The sequence below is a fragment of the Phyllobates terribilis genome, unplaced genomic scaffold (genome assembly GCF_046119375.1).
Source record: "Phyllobates terribilis strain yellow unplaced genomic scaffold, ASM4611937v1 Scaffold_46__1_contigs__length_10046794, whole genome shotgun sequence".
Taxonomy (NCBI): domain Eukaryota; kingdom Metazoa; phylum Chordata; class Amphibia; order Anura; family Dendrobatidae; genus Phyllobates; species Phyllobates terribilis.
In genome coordinates, this window is record NW_027362806.1 from 1831806 (window position 1) to 1850194 (window position 18389).

The following is an 18389-nucleotide window of genomic DNA, read 5'->3' on the forward strand; positions in this document are numbered from 1 at the left end:
TTTGTGTTTTATTTTTATTAAAAAAAAATTCTGTGTAATGTTTTTTTTTTTTTTATCTGTTTACTAGAAATTCATGGTGGCCATGTGTAGTTTGGCGTGACTCCATGAATTTCAGGCTTAGTGCCAGCTGATAATACAAAGCTGGTATTAACCCCATTATTACCCAGCGTGCCAACCCCCACCAGGGCCGTTGGAAGAGCCGGATAAAGTGCCTGGAAATGGCGCTACGATGAATGCGCCAATTCCAGGGGTGGCTGCAGGCTGCCGTTTTCAGCGTGGGGGGCCCAGAATGCTTGGGCCTTACCATGCTGAGAATCCCAGCCCCCCCGATCAAAATATGGCGGGAGCCCACGCATTTTTTTTTTTTAATTATTTTTTTAAATAATTTAAAAAAAACATTGGGCTTTCCTGACTTTTGATCGCCAGTCAAGGTAAAACCAGGCAGATAAAGCAGACAGCTACGGGCTGCCACCTCTATCTGCGCTGAGAATCAAAATTTCTGCAGAGCGCTATGTCATTTTTGTTTTATTATTTATTTATTTTCACACTTCTATATGTGACAGTCCCAACAGCCAATCACAGACGCTGACACAGAGAATGGGCGTCTGTGATTGGCTGCTTGAGTAACCTGAAAGCAGCCCATACATAGTACCATACTAGAATGTATAGGCTGATTGTACATTACTCAAACAGCCAATCACAGACGCCCATCCTCTTTGACAGCATCTGCGATTGACTGTTGGGTCTGTCACATATAGAAGTGTGAAAAGAAAATTTTAAAAATGAATTTTTGATTCTCACCGCAGATAAAGCAGACAGCTACGTACTGCCACCCCCAGCTGCCTGGCTTTACCTTGGCTGGCGATCAAAAGACAGAGAAGCCGAATATTTGTTTTAAACTTACTTAACTTTTTTTTTTCCCGCCATATGTTGATCGCCAGCCAGATAAAACCAGGCAGCTGGGGGCTGGGATTCGCAGCATGGTAAGGCCCAAGCGTTCTTGGCCCTCCACGCTGAAAATCGCAGCCCACAGCCACCCCTGAAAATGGCGCATTCATCATGGCACCATTTCCAGGTGCTTTACCCGGCTCTTCCAGCGGCCCTGGTGGTGAGTGGCACCCTGGGTAATAATAGGGTTAGTACCAGGCCAGCTTTGCCTTATCAGCCGGTACTAAGCCCGAAATTCATGGTTTCACGCCAAATTAGACATAGCCACCATCAATTTCTAGTAAACAGAAAAAAAAAAGACAGAATTTTTTTTTTTTTTTTTATTAAAAATAAAACACATTTAGGGACTCCATCTTTAATAAAGAAAAATCCTCACTCCCAACGTAATCCATAGGTCTTCTGTCTTCATCTCTCTTAGATCTTTGCCATAAGACAAATATGTCTGCTGACAGATGAGCAGGCACAGAATGACACTGGAGCACTGTTACTGTGTAGAGCAGTGCTATGTTTCTTTTTTTGTCATTTCATGCAGTGTAGAAATCTTGGGAAAAGTGTGGATTGTGCTCTGGAAGTGATCAGTTATAGCTAACTATGTTATTTTCTGCAGAGATAAGTACTGTATAGAAGATGTGATATATCGGTCTGCAGTTAAAGAACTTCACCTAGAGACATCACTGGTGAGTATGTGTATTCCCTATACACACACACACTGACACTATATACAGAGCTCCTGTGCATAATGTCACTGGTAATCACTCTATTACCTGTACACTGACACTATATACAGAGCTCCTGTGTATAATGTCACTGGTGAACACTGTATTACCTGTACACTGACACCAAACACAGAGCTCCTGTGTATAATGTCACTGGTGATCCCTGTATTTCCTGTACACTGACACTATATACAGAGCTCATATGCATAATGTCACTGGTGATCACTGTATTACCTGTACACTGACACTATATACAGAGCTCCTGTGTATAATGTCACTGGTGAACACTGTATTACCTGTACACTGACACCAAACACAGAGCTCCTGTGTATAATGTCACTGATGATCCCTGTATTACCTGTACACTGACACTATATACAGAGCTCCTATGCATAATGTCATTGGTGATCACTATATTACCTGTACACTGACACTATATACAGAGCTTCTGTGTATGTCACTGGTGATCACTGTATTACCTCTACACTGACACTATATACAGAGCTCCTGTGTATAATGTCACTGATGATCACTGTATTACCTCTACACTGACACTATACACAGAGCTCCTGTGTATAATGTCACTGATAATCTCTACATTATCTGTACACTGACTCTATATACAGAGTTTTTTTACATTTTCATTATCATTCACTATCTGGTGCCATTATGTGCCATGGTCATGGCGTGGCGGTATTTGTCCCTTGTATGTGGTATTATTCAGACAGTCACTATGTTGTGGTAATATGTGGTCTTCTCATGGTGTGGCAGTATATATACCTTGTACTTGGTAGTATTTGATCACTATGTGGTGGTATGTGTTCTGGTCATGGTGTGGCGGTATTTCTCTCTTCTATATGGTATTATTAGTCTAGGTATAGTGGATTGTTGTCAGTCATTTGTTTTTTCGGATATTAAGAATGGGAACATTCTTTATTTGCAATACATATTAAATACTTGGATGTTTAACCTCTCCCTGTGTTGTGACTACTGCACAGCAGCAGAGATTTATTGGTTAATAAAGTTGATTCATTTTGAAAGAGTTTGTGGACTTATGTTATTCCTATATACGGTAACTGCATGGTGCTGGTGGGCCCCAAGATTGATTTTTTCCTGGTGGGCCCCAGGTACTCCAGTCCGGCGCTGGTCCCAGTTACCTCCTCATCTGTCCTGCTGCCGGCTGGGAGTCCTGTACAGTGCAGCATGTAGTGTGATGTGAATGCCACACTATGGAGACGCTGCTCCTACTACTGCCAAGTGAGGATCTCACCTCGCCAGTATGGTGCCCTCAGGAGCTCCCACAGGGCATCACAGGCCTTAGTATGAAGCAATTCCACAAGTCTTCTAGTATTGCTTCATACTAAGGCCTGTGATGCCCTGTGGGAGCTCCCTGAGGGCACCATACTGTGGAGCTGAGAGCCTCACCTCATGGGGCCCCATGATCTCTATGTACGATCCCTGACTGGGCCCCATGATCTCTATGTACGATCCCTGACTGGGCCCCATGATCTCTATGTACACCGCTGACTGGGCCCCATGATCTCTATGTACGCCGCTGACTGGGCCCCATGATCTCTATGTACACCGCTGACTGGGCCCCATGATCTCTATGTATGCCGCTGACTGGGCCCCATGATCTCTATGTACGCCGCTGACTGGGCCTCATGATCTCTATGTACACCCCTAACCTGATTGGCCCCATGATCTCTATGTACGCCGCTGACTGGGCCCCATGATCTCTATGTACGCCGCTGACTGGGCCCCATGATCTCTATGTACGCCGCTGACTGGGCCCCATGATCTCTATGTACGCCGCTGACTGGGCCCCATGATCTCTATGTACGCCACTGACTGGGCCTCATGATCTCTATGTACACCCCTAACCTGATTGGCCCCATGATCTCTATGTACGCCGCTGACTGGGCCCCATGATCTCTATGTACGCCGCTGACTGGGCCCCATGATCTCTATGTACACCCCTAACCTGATTGGCCCCATGATTTCTGTATACGCCCCTGACTGGACCACATGATTTCTATGTACGATCCCTGACTGGGCCCCATAATCTCTGATCTCTCATGATTTTTTTTTTTATTAAAGATGGAGTCCCTAAATGTATTTTGTGTTTTATTTTTACTGTGTAGTGCGGCACTATGTTGCATTTTGTCATTTCATGCAGTGTAGAAATCTTGGGAAAAGTGTGGCTTGTGCTCTGGAAGTGATCAGTTATAGCTAACTATGTTATTTTCTGCAGAGATAAGTCCTGCATAGAATATGTGATATATCGGTCTGCAGATAAAAAACTTCACCTAGAGACATCACTGGTGAGTATGTGTATTACCTATACACACACACACTGACACTATATACAGAGCTCCTGTGTATAATGTCACTGGTGATCACTATATTACCTGTACACTGACACTATATACAGAGCTCCTGTGCATAATGTCACTGGTGATCACTGTATTACCTGTACACTGACACTATATACAGAGCTCCTGTGTATAATGTCACTGGTGAACACTGTATTACCTGTACACTATATACAGAGCTCCTGTGTATAATATCAATGGTGATCATTGCATTACCTGTACACTGACACTATATACAGAGCTTCTGTGTATAATGTCACTGGTGATGACTGTATAACCTGTACACTATATACAGAGCTCCTGTGCATAATGTCACTGGTGATCACTGTATAACCTGTACACTGACCCAATATACTGAGCTTTTTTACATTTTTATTATTTTAGCATTATTTGTCACTATGTGGTGGCATTATGTGCTTTGGCCATGACATGACGATATTTGTCCCTTGTATGTGGTATTATTCAGTCACTATGTGGTGGTAATATGTGGTCTCATGGTGTGTCAGTATTTATACCTTGTATCTGGTAGCATTTGATCACTATGTGGTGGTATTATGTGCTTTGGTCATGGTGTGGCGGTATTTGTGCATTGTATGTGGCATTATTTGGGCACTATGTGGTGGTAATATGTGATCTGGTCACGGTGTGGTGGTATTTCTGCCTTCTATCTGGTAATATTGGTCTTGGTAGAGTGGATTGTGGTTGGTCATTTGTTTTATCTGATATCAATAAGGGGAAACCTCTTTATTTCCAATAGATATTAAATATTTGGATGTTTAACCCCTCCCTGCCCTGTGACTATTACACAGCAGCAGAGATGCAGTTACAGAGGTTCACCAGAGAAAGCAAGTTGGCATTTGGTGAGATTTTCACCTCTGTATTTATAAGACAAAACCAGGAGTGGGTGAGAAATGCATAAAACATGACCTCGGATTGCTCCACTCCTGGATTTGTCTTATAAATACAGAGGTAAAAATCTCACCAAATACTCAAAGTGCCACAATCTTCTGACAGTGCGGATTCCACCAATAAATAAGTGATCACCTTCCCAACCTGTGCATCGCTGAGAACTTGTTTTCACCAATAAAAACCCTTTAATGCAAACTACAGTAATTGTACATCGCAGTTCTGGTGAGCGCACAGTGATGGGCAGGAGCCGCCAGTATAATGGGTATAACGGCTAACAGGTATTTGCAAATAGCTGAAGGGTGGGTGGGCCCCTGGAGTCAATGTCCCTGGTGGGCCCCAGACACCCCAGTCCGGCTCTGCCCCCGCCCCAGCCCGCCCCTGATTTGTCACGCACGGACCCGAAGCGACTGTGCACTGCGATACACACATCCTGTTGAAATTTCTGCTGGCGTTTACAAGCCCCAACCCCCCCTGGGCCCGGTCGCAGTGACTGCCACTGCGACCGCGGACATTACGCCCCTGGCTACATGAATCATATGTCCCATTTTGGTGCTCCTCACCATTTCCATGCCACAGTCATGCATGCTTCTCTATCACCATAGCATGCTGCAAACAATCAGGATGGCTTCTGCTACATCTCTATATAAAAAGATAGTACATCTGTATTTCTATGATACGTAGAGTGGATGGAAATCATACATCTTGCTAATATTTATTATATTACATTCATCTGATGCTCTGTAGTAACAATGTAAATTAAATTGGCGACTTAGTGCAGTTCTATTACTATTAGTAAATGTGGCACCTTGTGTTCCACAGAATATCTGAATATTACCTGAATATTTAATCTCAGCTAATGTTCATTTATCTCTTAAATATCATTGGTCAGATGCTGATCACATGACCAGTGGTGGTGCATGCATGATGATTCCATATGAAGTGCACTGAGTGACAGTTGGAAGTGACAGTTGGAATTGACCAACAACAGTGGAGGAGATGTCGGCTAACTCTAAGCAAAGCAATAATATGGATATAAAAGAGGAGGAGATTGTGGTGAGGAGAGAAGGAGTGAAGAGACTAAGACCTTCCCATGACACATCTGATGATGAGAGGAAGTCTTCAGTCAACAGGACAAAACCACCAGTCCAGAAGAAAGAAGAAGTAGAGGAGAACGTGGTGAGGAGAGAAGGAGCGAAGAGACTAAGACCTTCCCATGACACATCTGATGATGAGAGGAAGTCTTCAGTCAACAGGACAAAACAACCAGTCCAGAAGAAAGAAGAAGTGGAAGAAAAGGAGAAGGTAGAAAGTCAGAAGATGGGAGCCAAGAAGAGAGGAGCCATCTTCATCTCATCAGGGGACAAAAAGGAGAAGAAAAGAAGAAGGATTACATTAGGACAGAAACCCATGGATCTAAAGCAGAAGGCTGAAGAAGCTGAAGGAAGCAGCGGTGTTCGGCCAACCGGCTCCAAAAGCACAGTCTCTGATACCATCAAGAGGAGATTATTATTCCATCAAGTGCTTGGCCGGGGATGCTATGGAACGGTCCTGCTGGCGGAAGATTCATCTACCCGCAAACATTTTGCTGTTAAGATCATCGGCAAAAGAGCCCTGCTTGCTGACGGTGATGAGCGTGATGGTGGAGCGACGGGTTTTACAGCTGGCATCAGGGAGCCCCTTCCTTGTCCACGCAGACTTTGCATTCCAGACCAAGGTACAGTATTGATTGCTGGATATTAGGAAATGTCACACGTACCACACACTGCTCTGCCTCATGGACCCCACTGATATCATCTTACATTTCAATATAGCATGTCCCAAGGTAACCGCAGACAATAAGATGAATGTGATGACTATACACATGGGATATTGTGGCCCCTACTGTAATCAATAACATTTATGGCGGGGCTTGGTACATTGGGAATCATTTATTAAAACAGCCTTTTTACTTATCCCAGCCAATCACAGAACAGCTTTTACTTTTCCAGGTCAGTTAAAACAACCTTAGCTGAGCTCTAATTGGTTAGTATGGGCTACTAGTTTTCTAGTGAGCAGATTTATTAATGAGGCCGAATGTACCCCGCTCTATAAATGATTGAAAATATTAGATGTCATCATAGAGGTCAATGAACTGTAGAAAATCACTTGCCCGGACCTCATGTGTCTAATTGGGTGACTGGTAATATTTGTATCATTTACAGCATTAGCTGGGCATTATCTTGTTGTAGGCATCATCGCCATGTAGTAGTCTCTAGCTCATTTCTTTGACACTGTAGAATTTTACATATTATTATCTTGTATAGACATGGGATTTCACAATAGATTAAATGTATTTGTTATTTTTTGTTATTTCCTGGATGACATTGTATTTTGTGTATACCATGTGGGGGGATGGGACCCTGTGTACACTATATGTCAGGGCTATTGACTTTTGTGCACTTTATATACAATTTGAGAATGTGTTAATATTTTTGTATACAAGTATTATCTGTATCTTAAAGGTTTTTGTTAATTAATGTTGGGACATTTTTATGCACGTGCATCTACTTGTTTTTCATTGCCATGTTTTCTATGTATAAATATACTGGAATAAAGTACAAAATCCACTGTCTTGGAGTGAAATTTCTTCTAACCTCACCAACTAATGAAAAAGATGGTATCATATTGAGCAGGGGCGAGGTGGGCCAGAGGGGCACATGCCCTCCAGGCCGGTGGCCAAGCAGCTGCTTCTTTACAGACTGCAGGGCGGCCCTGTATCTTTCATTGTGTACATGTGCCAGCTGGGCATCTGCAGCCCAGAACAGCCGGCACAGGCCACGTTCTTATGCCTGCCGGAGAGAAGCTTCAGCCGCTGAGCAGTACGAGAGGGCAGACATCTTTGATTCTTGTAAGGCCACGACCCCACTATCAGTATTCGGTCAGTATTCGGTCAGTATTTTTTCACAGGAGTGGGAGACAAAACCAGGAGTTGGTGATAAATGCAGAATTGGTGACTTGTTTCTATTATACCTTTTCTCTGATTGTTACTGACCTGGTTTTGGCTCCCACTCCTGAGAAAATATACTGACCAAATACTGCTAGTGGGGCCGTGGCCTTAGCCTGAGCTCCGGATAGTGGTCAGGACAGGAGATTTATACTTTTTGTATAGTGTGGAAGTGGCAGGACGCTGCTCACCTCCTGACAAGTCCAGGGCCAGATCCTGAATGTTATCTATGGTCGCTCTGCTGAGGATCAGAAAGATTTATTGTAGCAGATGGACCCTTCAAGCAGGTTGGGGTCGCGCTGTCAGTGTGAGATCATCGGCTCTCGATCTGTATGAATGTTCAAATCACATCGGACCTGAGATCGAGACACTTCAGACCTTACTATACAGACCCCTGCCCCAGACTGATCCTGCACCAGCTACAGGGCCAGAGCCGGCATAACCATCCATTGCACCAGGGCAAGTGCCAGGGCCCTGGGCAAGAGGGGGGGGGGGGGCACTCACAGTTGGGGACACTGGAACGCTATTGGGCCTGTGAGTTGGGGGGGCCGGGTGTACCCCCCCCTCCGTGCTTTACGGTGTTTGAAATACTCACCTCTCGTCATACCCTGCTGGCCGCAGGTCCAGTCTCCTCTGCGTCTTCTGACTCTGTGACGTCTCAGTGTTGAAGAGACAGGACCTGTAGCCAGCAGGGTATGAGGAGAGGTGAGTATTTTATTTATTTTTTATGTATGGAGCCCATTCTCTATGGAGCATTATATGGGGCCCATTCTCTATGGAGCATTATATGGGGCCCATTCTCTATGGAGCATTCTATGGGGCCCATTATTCTGCATGGAGTAATATATGGGGTCAATTATGGTGTAATGAGCATTATATGGGGTTCATTATTGTGTATAGAGCATTATATGGGGCCTATTATTCTTTATGGAACATTATATGGGGTCCATTATTCAGTATGGAGCCCATTCTGTATAGAGGACTATGTGGTGCCCATAATACTGTATGGAGTACTATGTAGTGCCCATAATACTGGATGGAGGAATATGTGGTGTCCATAATACTGTATGGAGGACTATGTGGTGTCCATAATACTGTATGGAGGACTATGTGGTGCCCACAATACTGTTTGGAGGACTATAATGTACAGTCTAAAATGAAAACTTTTGAATCCCCCCTTGACACGCCCCATGCACTGTGAGGATTCGCCGGTTTCTGAGCTATTATAGAATTTACAATAGATATCACTCATGTAATGTAAGAAGTACCGTATTTTTCGGACTATAAGATGCACCGGACCATAAGACGCACCTAGGTTTTAGAGGAGGAAAATAAAAATATAAGCCAAAAATGTGTTCATGATGCACTTTTAAGGGGGAGGGGGTCTTCTGCTGACACTGGTATAGGGGTAATGTCCCCCAATTCTGACAATATCCCCCATCCTGGTATATATGCCCCCCCCCCTTCCTTTTATACGTGGTCCCCATCCTCGTATGCATGGAACCCCTCATCTCTATCCCGTTATGCATGGCACCCCTCATCCCTATCCCGGTATGCATGGCACCCCTCATCCCTGTCCCGATATGCATGGCACCCCTCATCTCTGTCCCGGTATGCATGGCACCCCTCATCCCTGTCCCGGTATGCATGGCTCCCCTCATCCCTGTCCCGGTATGCATGGCTCCCCTCATCCCTGTCCCGGTATGCATGGCACCCCTCATCCCTGTCCCAGTATGCATGGCATCCCTCATCCTTGTCCCTGTATGCATGGCACCCCTCATCCCTGTGCCGGTATGCATGGCACCCCTCATCCTTATCCTGCTATAGTGGTATGCATGGCACCCCTCATCGCTGTCCTGGTATGTATGGCACCTCTAATCCCCATCATGCTGCACATGGCCCCCTCAGCGTTACCCTGGTATGCATGGCACCCCTCATCCCTGTCCTGGTATGCATGGCACCCCTCATCCCTGTCCCGGTATGCATGGCACCCCTCATCCCTGTCCCGGTATGCATGGCACCCCTCATCCCTGTCCCGGTATGCATGGCACCCCTCATCCCTGTCCCGGTATGCATGGCACCCCTCATCCTTATCCTGGTATAGTGGTATGCATGGCACCCCTCATCGCTGTCCTGGTATGTATGGCACCTCTAATCCCCATCATGCTGCACATGGCCCCCTCAGCGTTATCCTGGTATGTATGGCCCCCTCAGCGTTACCCTGGTATGTAAAGCCCGCCTCAGCATTACCCTGGTATGTATGGCCCCCTCAGCGTTACCCTGGTATGTATGGCCCCCTCAGCGTTACCCTGGTATGTATTGCCCCCTCTTCCTTATCCTGGTATGCATGGTCCCCCTAATCCTCATCATGCTGCACATAAAAGAAAATAAACACTGATACTCACCTTTCTTCTCTCCTCCAGCGCCGCGTCCTGTCTGCCCGCACTGATCCCTCCATGTGAGCCGCGCATGACATCACTGGCATGCATGGCTCACAAGGAGAGATCAGCTGCCAGAAGTCACTGCTCCCCATGCCGGGACTGTGTGCGCTGGGAGCAGTGACTTCACTCTCCTTCATAGCCGGCACACACCGTAGCCGCGCTGCGGCTCCTGCTACTGCCGCGCTATCGCGTGTGCCCGCTTATTAAAGGGCATGAATATTCACCCCCTCACCATGCTCATGGGCGTGGAGAGAGGTTGAATATTCATGCCCTTTAACAGCGGGCACAGGCGATTCTGGCAGGAGCCACAGCGCGGCTGCACTGTGTGCTGCTAATAAGGAGCATGAATATTCATTTTCTTTAGCAGCGGGGACAGTGTAGGCTGCAGCGGGCGGCTGCTGCCTCCTGTGCCCCGCTCCTCTACCGCTCCCCCCACACCCCACATATATATACCCCCCCCCCCCAACATTTGGACTATAAAACGCACCCCCCATTTCCCTCCAAAATTTTGGAGGGAAACAAGTGCGTCTTATAGTCCGAAAAATACTGTAAGTGAAATTTTTGGCATTGTACTATATCTATATTTCTCCGCCTTATCTGTGCATCATGAATTGTGGTATGTGTTAAAGGGACCCACTGAGACTCTTTTGAGCCTACGAAAACCTGGAGCCGGCCCTGTACAGGACATCACAGATTATATCTATACTGCCATCTATACAATGTGATGTCTGGTAGTCGGTGCAGGATCAGTCCAGGGCATATATGATCTAATGTCAGTGCACAATAAAGTACATACTGTACATTGCTGACATACTGTGACTACAGACATCAGATCTTATACAGTATATATATGCTGTATGTATATACATATATATGACTGTAGATACCACCAAATTGAAACAATAGGTGCTTATTGACGCTAAAATAAATATTGCAAAAATTAAAAGACAATTCTACAGAGTATAACAAAGGAGGACCCCAAGTCACCAACACATGAGTATCACATATATAGAGACAGTAGTGAATATATATATATACTAGATGGTGGCCCGATTCATCCGCATCGGGTATTCTATAATATGTATGCGGTACACCGTGCGCAATCAGCACAGCGGTGTTTAAATTTGGCGCCAATATCGCTTATTGTTCCCGGCCGCGACCAATCAGCGAATTGTATTAGTGAGGACCGGGGAGCGGCGCTGCGGGAGATGACCGGTTGCTCGCAGCAGAAGTATCCCGAACGGCGGCGCCGCTCCCCGGTCCTCCCTTCACACTTGCCGTCGGGAGATCAGCGGCCCTAGCCGCTGATCTCCTGACGGTAGCCGCATGGAGGTCAGCGGCGCCGCCGGTCGGGGTACCTCGGCTGCATCGCCGCTGACCTCTGTGAAGAGCGGTGTTTAAATTTGGCGCCAATATCGCTGATTGGTCGCTGCCGACGGCCGCGAACAATCAGCGATATTGTCGCCAAGTTTAAACACCGTTGTGCTGATTGGTCGGGGCCGGCGGCCGAGACCAATCAGCGATATTGGCGCCAATTTAATCACCGCTGTGCTGATTGGCGCAGAGCAGTGTTTAGACTTGGCGCCAATATAGCTGATTGGTCGCGGCCGTCGGCAGCGATCAATCAGCGTCGTATTAGTGTGGGCCCGGGAGCGGCGCTGCTTATGCGGCTACTTCCGCTGCTAGCAGCTGGGAGATGACCGGCTGCTCCCCGGTCCTCCCTTCACACTTACCGTCGGGAGATCAGCGGTCCTAGCCGCTGATCTCCCAACGGTAGCCGCATGGAGGTCAGCGGCGCCGCCGGTCAGGGTAGTTCTGCTGTGATCAGCCGGGAGATGACCGGCTAGCGCCGGTCATCTCCCGGCTGCATCGCCGCTGACCTTCGTGCGGCAGATGAGCCGCTAACGGCCGCCATCTTTTTTCTGAAATCCCGCGTCGCTGATTGGCCGCGGCCGGACCAATCAGCGACGCGGGATTTTCTAGACAGACAGACAGATGGGATAAGACAATTATATATATATTAGATATATGCCTATAACATGATTGCCCAAAAAAATCCTAATGATTGCACGCATATGTAGCACAATGTGAATGTTAATCTATATATATAATCGTCTTATCCCGTCTGTCTGTCTGTCTGTGTGTCTGTCTGTCCAGGAAATCCCGCGTCGCTCATTGGTCCGCCAGCGGCCAATCAGCGCCGCGGGATTTCTGAAAAAAGATGGCGGCCGTTAGCGGCTCATTTGCGGGACGGAGCTCAGCGGCGATGCAGCCGGAAGATGACCGGCGCGAGGCGCTCATCTCCCGGCCGGTACCAGCAGAAGGAACCCGACCGCCGGACCCATCTGCGGGACTGAGATGTATCCGGGAGATGAGCGGCGCGAGGCGCTCATCTCCCGGCCGGTATCAGCGGAAGGACCGCCTGCGCCACTGACCTCCATGCAGAAGGGAGGACCGGGGAGTGGCGCTGCGGGTTGGGATACTTCTCCTGCGAGCGCCCGCTATGTCCCGGGTTCTCGCAGCGTAAGTAGCCGCACAGGCAGCGCCGCTCCCCGGTCCTCACCAAGACGATTCGATGATTGGTCGCGGTCTTCGGACCCGACCAATCACTGATCTTAGCGCAAGACTTAAACACCGCTGTGCTGATTGGTCGCCGACGCTGCCCGCGACCAATCACCGATTTGGGCGCCAAATTTAAATATCGGCCGCGACCAATCAGCACAGCGGTGTTTAAATGTGGAGCCAAGATCGGTGATTGGTCGCGGCCGATATTTAAATTTGGCGCCCAAATCGGTGATTGGTCGCGGTCAGCGTCCGTGACCAATCAGCACAATAGTGTTTAGCTTTGGTGCCAAGATCAGTGATTGGTCGCGGGCCAAGACTGCGACCAATCACCGATTTGTGCGGCAGATCTAAATAGGGGCCGCGACCAATTGGATGTCAGCGCCGCTCCCCGGTCCTCCCTTCACACCCTAGCCGCCTGGATGTCAGCGGCGCTGCCTGTGCGGATACTTCCGCTCCGAGAACCGGGGACATGAGCGGGCGCTCGGAGCAGAAGTATCCGGACCTGCAGCACCGCTCCCCGGTCCTCCCTTCACACCCTAGCCGCTGATGTCCCCACAGTATCCGCATGGTGCTACAAAGGTCCGGACATTTGTGTTAAAAATCGCTGATTGGTCGCTGGCGCTGCCCGCGACCAATCACCGATTTGGGCGCCAAATTTAAATGTCGGCCGCGACCAATCAGAACAGCGGTGTGTAAATGTGGAGCCAAGATCGGTGATTGGTCGCGGACAATATTTAAATTTGGCGCCCAAATCGGTGATTGGTCGCGGGCAGCGCCAGCGACCAATCAGCGATTTTTAACACAAATGTCCGGACATTTGTAACACCATGCGGATACTGTGGTGACATCAGCGGCTAGGGTGTGAAGGGAGGACCGGGGAGCGGCGCTGCGGGTCGGGATACTTCTGCTGCGAGCAGTCGCTCATGTCCCGGGTTCTCGCAGCAGAAGTAACCGCACAGGCTGCGGCGCTCCCCGGTCCTCACTAATACAATTCCGCTCCTCGCCAATACGATTAGCTGATTGGTCGCGTGCGGAGAGCGCGACCAATCAGTGATCTTGGCGCTAAAGTTAAACACCGCTCTGCTGATTGGTCGCGGCCGCTGCCCGCGACCAATCACCGATTTGGGCGCCACATTTAAATAGCGGCCGCGACCAATCAGTGATCTTGCCGCCACATTTAAACACTGCTGTGCTAATTGGTCGCGGACGCCAGCCGCGACCAATAAAAAAATAATGATGGTCCAGCTAAGCGCAAACCGGATGGAATAGCATGCCGCTGCAAGATGCTGTGGTAGCCTTGCTGGTTCAGTATGCCTTAAATTTAGAATAAATCCCCAACAGTGTCACCAGCAAAGCACCCCCACACCATCACACCTCCTCCTCCATGCTTCACGGTGGGAACCACGCATGTCCATCCGTTCACCTTTTCTGCGTCGCACAAAGACATAGTGGTTGGAACCAAAGATCTCAAATTTGGACTTATCAGACCAAAGCACAGATTTCCACTGGTCTTATGTCCATTCCTTGTGTTCCTTAGCCCAAACAAGTCTCTTCTGCTTGTTGCCTGTCCTTAGCAGTGGTTTCCTAGCAGCTATTTTACCATGAAGGCTTGCTGCATAAAGTCTCCTCTTAACAGTTGTTGTAGAGATGTGTCTGCTGCTAGAACTCTGTGTGGCATTGACCTGGTCTCTAATCTGAGCTGCTGTTACCTGCGATTTCTGAGGCTGGTGACTCAGATGAACTTATCCTCAGAAGCATAGGTGACTCTTGGTCTTCCTTTCATGGGGCGGTCCTCATGTGAGCCAGTTTCTTTGTAGCGCTTGATGGGTTTTGCAACTGCACTTGGGGATACATTCAAAGTTTGCCCAATTTTTCGGACTGACTGACCTTCATTTCTTAAAGTAATGATGTCCACTCGTTTTTCTTTACTTAGCTGCTTTTTTCTTGCCATAATACATATTCTAACAGTCTACTCAGTAGGACTATAAGCGGTGTATCCACCTGACTTCTGCACAACACAACTGATGGTCCCAACCCCATTTATAAGGCAAGAAATCCCACTTATTAAACCTGACAGGGCACACCTGTGAAGTGAAAACCATTTCCGGTGACTACCTCTTGAAGCTCATCAAGAGAATGCCAAGAGTGTGCAAAGCAGTCATCAAAGCAAAAGGTGGCTACTTTGAAGAACCTAGAATATAAGACATATTTTCAGTTGTTTCACACTTTTTTGTTAAGTATATAATTCCACATGTGTTAATTCATAGTTTTGATGCCTTCAGTGTGAATGTACAATTTTCATAGTCATGAAAATACAGAACAATCTTTAAATGAGAAGGTGTGTCCAAACTTTTGGTCTGTACTGTATGTGCTCATTTCTACAGTGGGGAAAATAAGTATTTGATACTTTGCCGATTTTGCAAATTTTCCCACCTACAAAGAATGGAGAGGTCTGTAATTTTTATCGTAGGTCACTTCACTTGTGAGAGACAGAATCTAAAAGTAATACAGAAAATTACTTTGTATGATTTTTACATAATTCATTTGTATATTATTGCATGAAATAAGTATTTTTATACAATAGAAAAACAGAACTTAATATTTGGTACAGAAACCTTTGTTTGCAATTACAGGGGTCAGACGTTTCCTGTAGTTCTTGACCAGGTTTGCACACACTGCAGCAGGGATTTTGGTCCACTCCTCCATACAGATCTTCTCCAGATCTTTCAGGTTTTGGGGCTGTCTCTGGGCAACATTGAGTTTCAGCTCCCTCCAAAGATTTTCTATTGGGTTCAGGTCTGAAGACTGGATAGGCCACTCCAGGACCTTGAAATGCTTCTTACGGAGCCACACCTTAGTTGCCTGGCTGTATATTTCGGGTCATTGTCCTGCTGAAAGACCCATTCTTGACCTTTCTCAGAATTATCCCATGAGGCGAGATCTTGCATGGAGCCCCAGATTAAGGAAGATTGACAGTCATCAATCTATATAGCTATAATATATGACGCGCCCCCTGGGCCGTGGGGTACTCAGTGCAGGGCCGGTCGGTGCAGGGGAGATATCACAGTGGCGGTGACCCGGTCCGTGACCCAGGGCGGTCAATAAAAGGAGATATTTACAGGGGATATATAGTTTTTATATACAGTTCGTGACGCCATCTGTGGTATGCGGCTATATGGAGCCGCCGCTGCGGAGCAGGTCCTCTGGAGCTGGTGTAAATGCAGCACAGTTGGTTTACCCCTCCACAGGTAGAGCTTAGCTCCAGTGCTGTGCTGAGATGTTATGGATGTTGCTGTTGCAGTTGTAGTGCAGGGGGTGATGGCGCGGCCAGAATAATTCACAGAGACAGTGGGGTGCAGTCTTCAGGGCTTACTCACAGTTGTTTAGTTCCTCAGGTTACACTTTCTGGACTACGACCTCCCACATCGCGCTGCTTTCACCAGGCAGGGGTGCAGCAAACTCCCAGGTGTTTCAAGAGTGCCTGACAGGACCCCGTTCTATATGACCTTCTCAGCCGTCTTTCTGCGCTGGCCCTCACCCTTCTTGCCCTGTGCCTCGCCAAACAATGTCCCTAGTCGGTATCCTCGGATCTTTCTGGGCAACCTGGAGTTCCCTGGATCCTATGTGGTTACCTTTTTGGCGACTTGAGTGCGGATGTGGCAACTGCACCCTGAAAGTACAGAAGCCTCCGGTTCCTAGTTGAACTTTGTAATTCTCACTAGTTAGGGGCCGGTCCCCTCTGCAGCTTGATCTCTCCGCCGCCTGGCAGATTCGGGCATACAGGTGGCCTCCAGCACTGCCCGTACCCCTGGGATCCCTTCCATGCTCCTGGAGCCTTTCTCCTGCTCCTCTCTCTCTCTCATCAGTCTTGGGCCTCTCTGGCTAGGCCCTCCTCCTGAGCAGAGCTCCTACAGAGCTCCTGCTCCCAACTCTTCCTCTCACTGAAGAACCCTTCTAGATTGTTCCACCTTCTTTTTATATCACTTCTTACTGAGCTCCCCTGATTTACTTCCTCCACCCACACCCACTACATGGTTCCCCCTATTTTGGTTCCCCCCACTCCAGCCAGGGACAGGGCTCAGCAGGGAAGCGACGCATCTTGCCCCTCCTGCTGGTCTGGAGTAGTGTAGTGTTGGATTCAGGTGTTAGGGTCCCGGGCAGCACTCTATCCTTACCTGAGAGTGAGATACCACACCTCTGGGTGAGATGCAGTACCTCTGTGGCGACTGAACCCACAGGGGTGCAACATATACACACATATATAATTCTAGACAATCGTGTTAAAAATGATGGTCGGCTTCCAGAAAAAAAGAGATCTCCCAGACAAGTAAGCAAATGTCCCGGGCACAGCAAAAGTCTACTGAAACCTCTTGAAAAGCTGCTTTTCTAATACTTCTTGTATGAGAACCTGAGATGCTACGTTAACCACTTCGCGCCAGAGCCTGTTTTTGCCTTCGTGACCGAGCCAATTTTTTCAATTCTGACCACTGTCACTTTATGAAGTAATTACTCTGGAACGCTTCAACGGATTCCCCTGATTTTGAGACTGTTTTTTCGTGACATATTGTACTTCATGATAGTGGTAAAATTTGTTCGACATCACTTGCGTTTATTTGTGAAAAAATCGGAAAATTTTGGAAATTTTGCAATTTTCAAACTTTGAATTTTCATGCCCTTAAATCAGACAGATATGTCACACAAAATAGTTAATAAATAACATTTCCCACATGTCTACTTCACATCAGCACAATTTTGGAACCAAAATTTTTTTTTTGTTAGGAAGCTATAAGGGTTAAAAGTTGACCAGCGATTTCTCATTTTTACAGCAAAATTTGCAAAAACATTTTTTTAGGGACCACATCTTATTTGAAGTCACTTTGAGGGGCATTTATGACAGAAAATACCCAAAAGTGATACCATTCTAAAAACTGCACCCCTCAAGGTGCTCAAAACCACATTCAAGAAGTTTATTAACCCTTCAGGTGGTTCACGGGAATTTTTGGAATGTGGAAGAAAACAATGAACATTTAACTTTTTTTCACAAAAAATTACCTTAGACCCAATATTTTTTAATTTTCGCAAGGGTAACAGGAAAAAATGGACTCCAAAATGTGTTGTGGAATTTCTCCTGAGCACGCTGATACCCCATATGTGGTGCAAAACCACTGTTTGGGCGCACGGCATGGCTCGGAACGTAAGGAGTGCCATTTGACTTTTGGAATGGAAATTCGGCTGGAATCGATAGCGGACGCCATGTTGCATTTGGAGAGCCCCTGAGGTGCCTAAGCAGAGGAAACCCCCAACAAGTGACCGAATTTTACAATCTACTCCTCTGTATAAATTAATCTAGTAGTGGGAAAATAAGTAGATAGGTAAATGGTCACTAAACCCATAGATGAATTCCCAGAGAGGTGTCATTTCCAAAATGGGGTCACTTCATGGGGGATTCTGC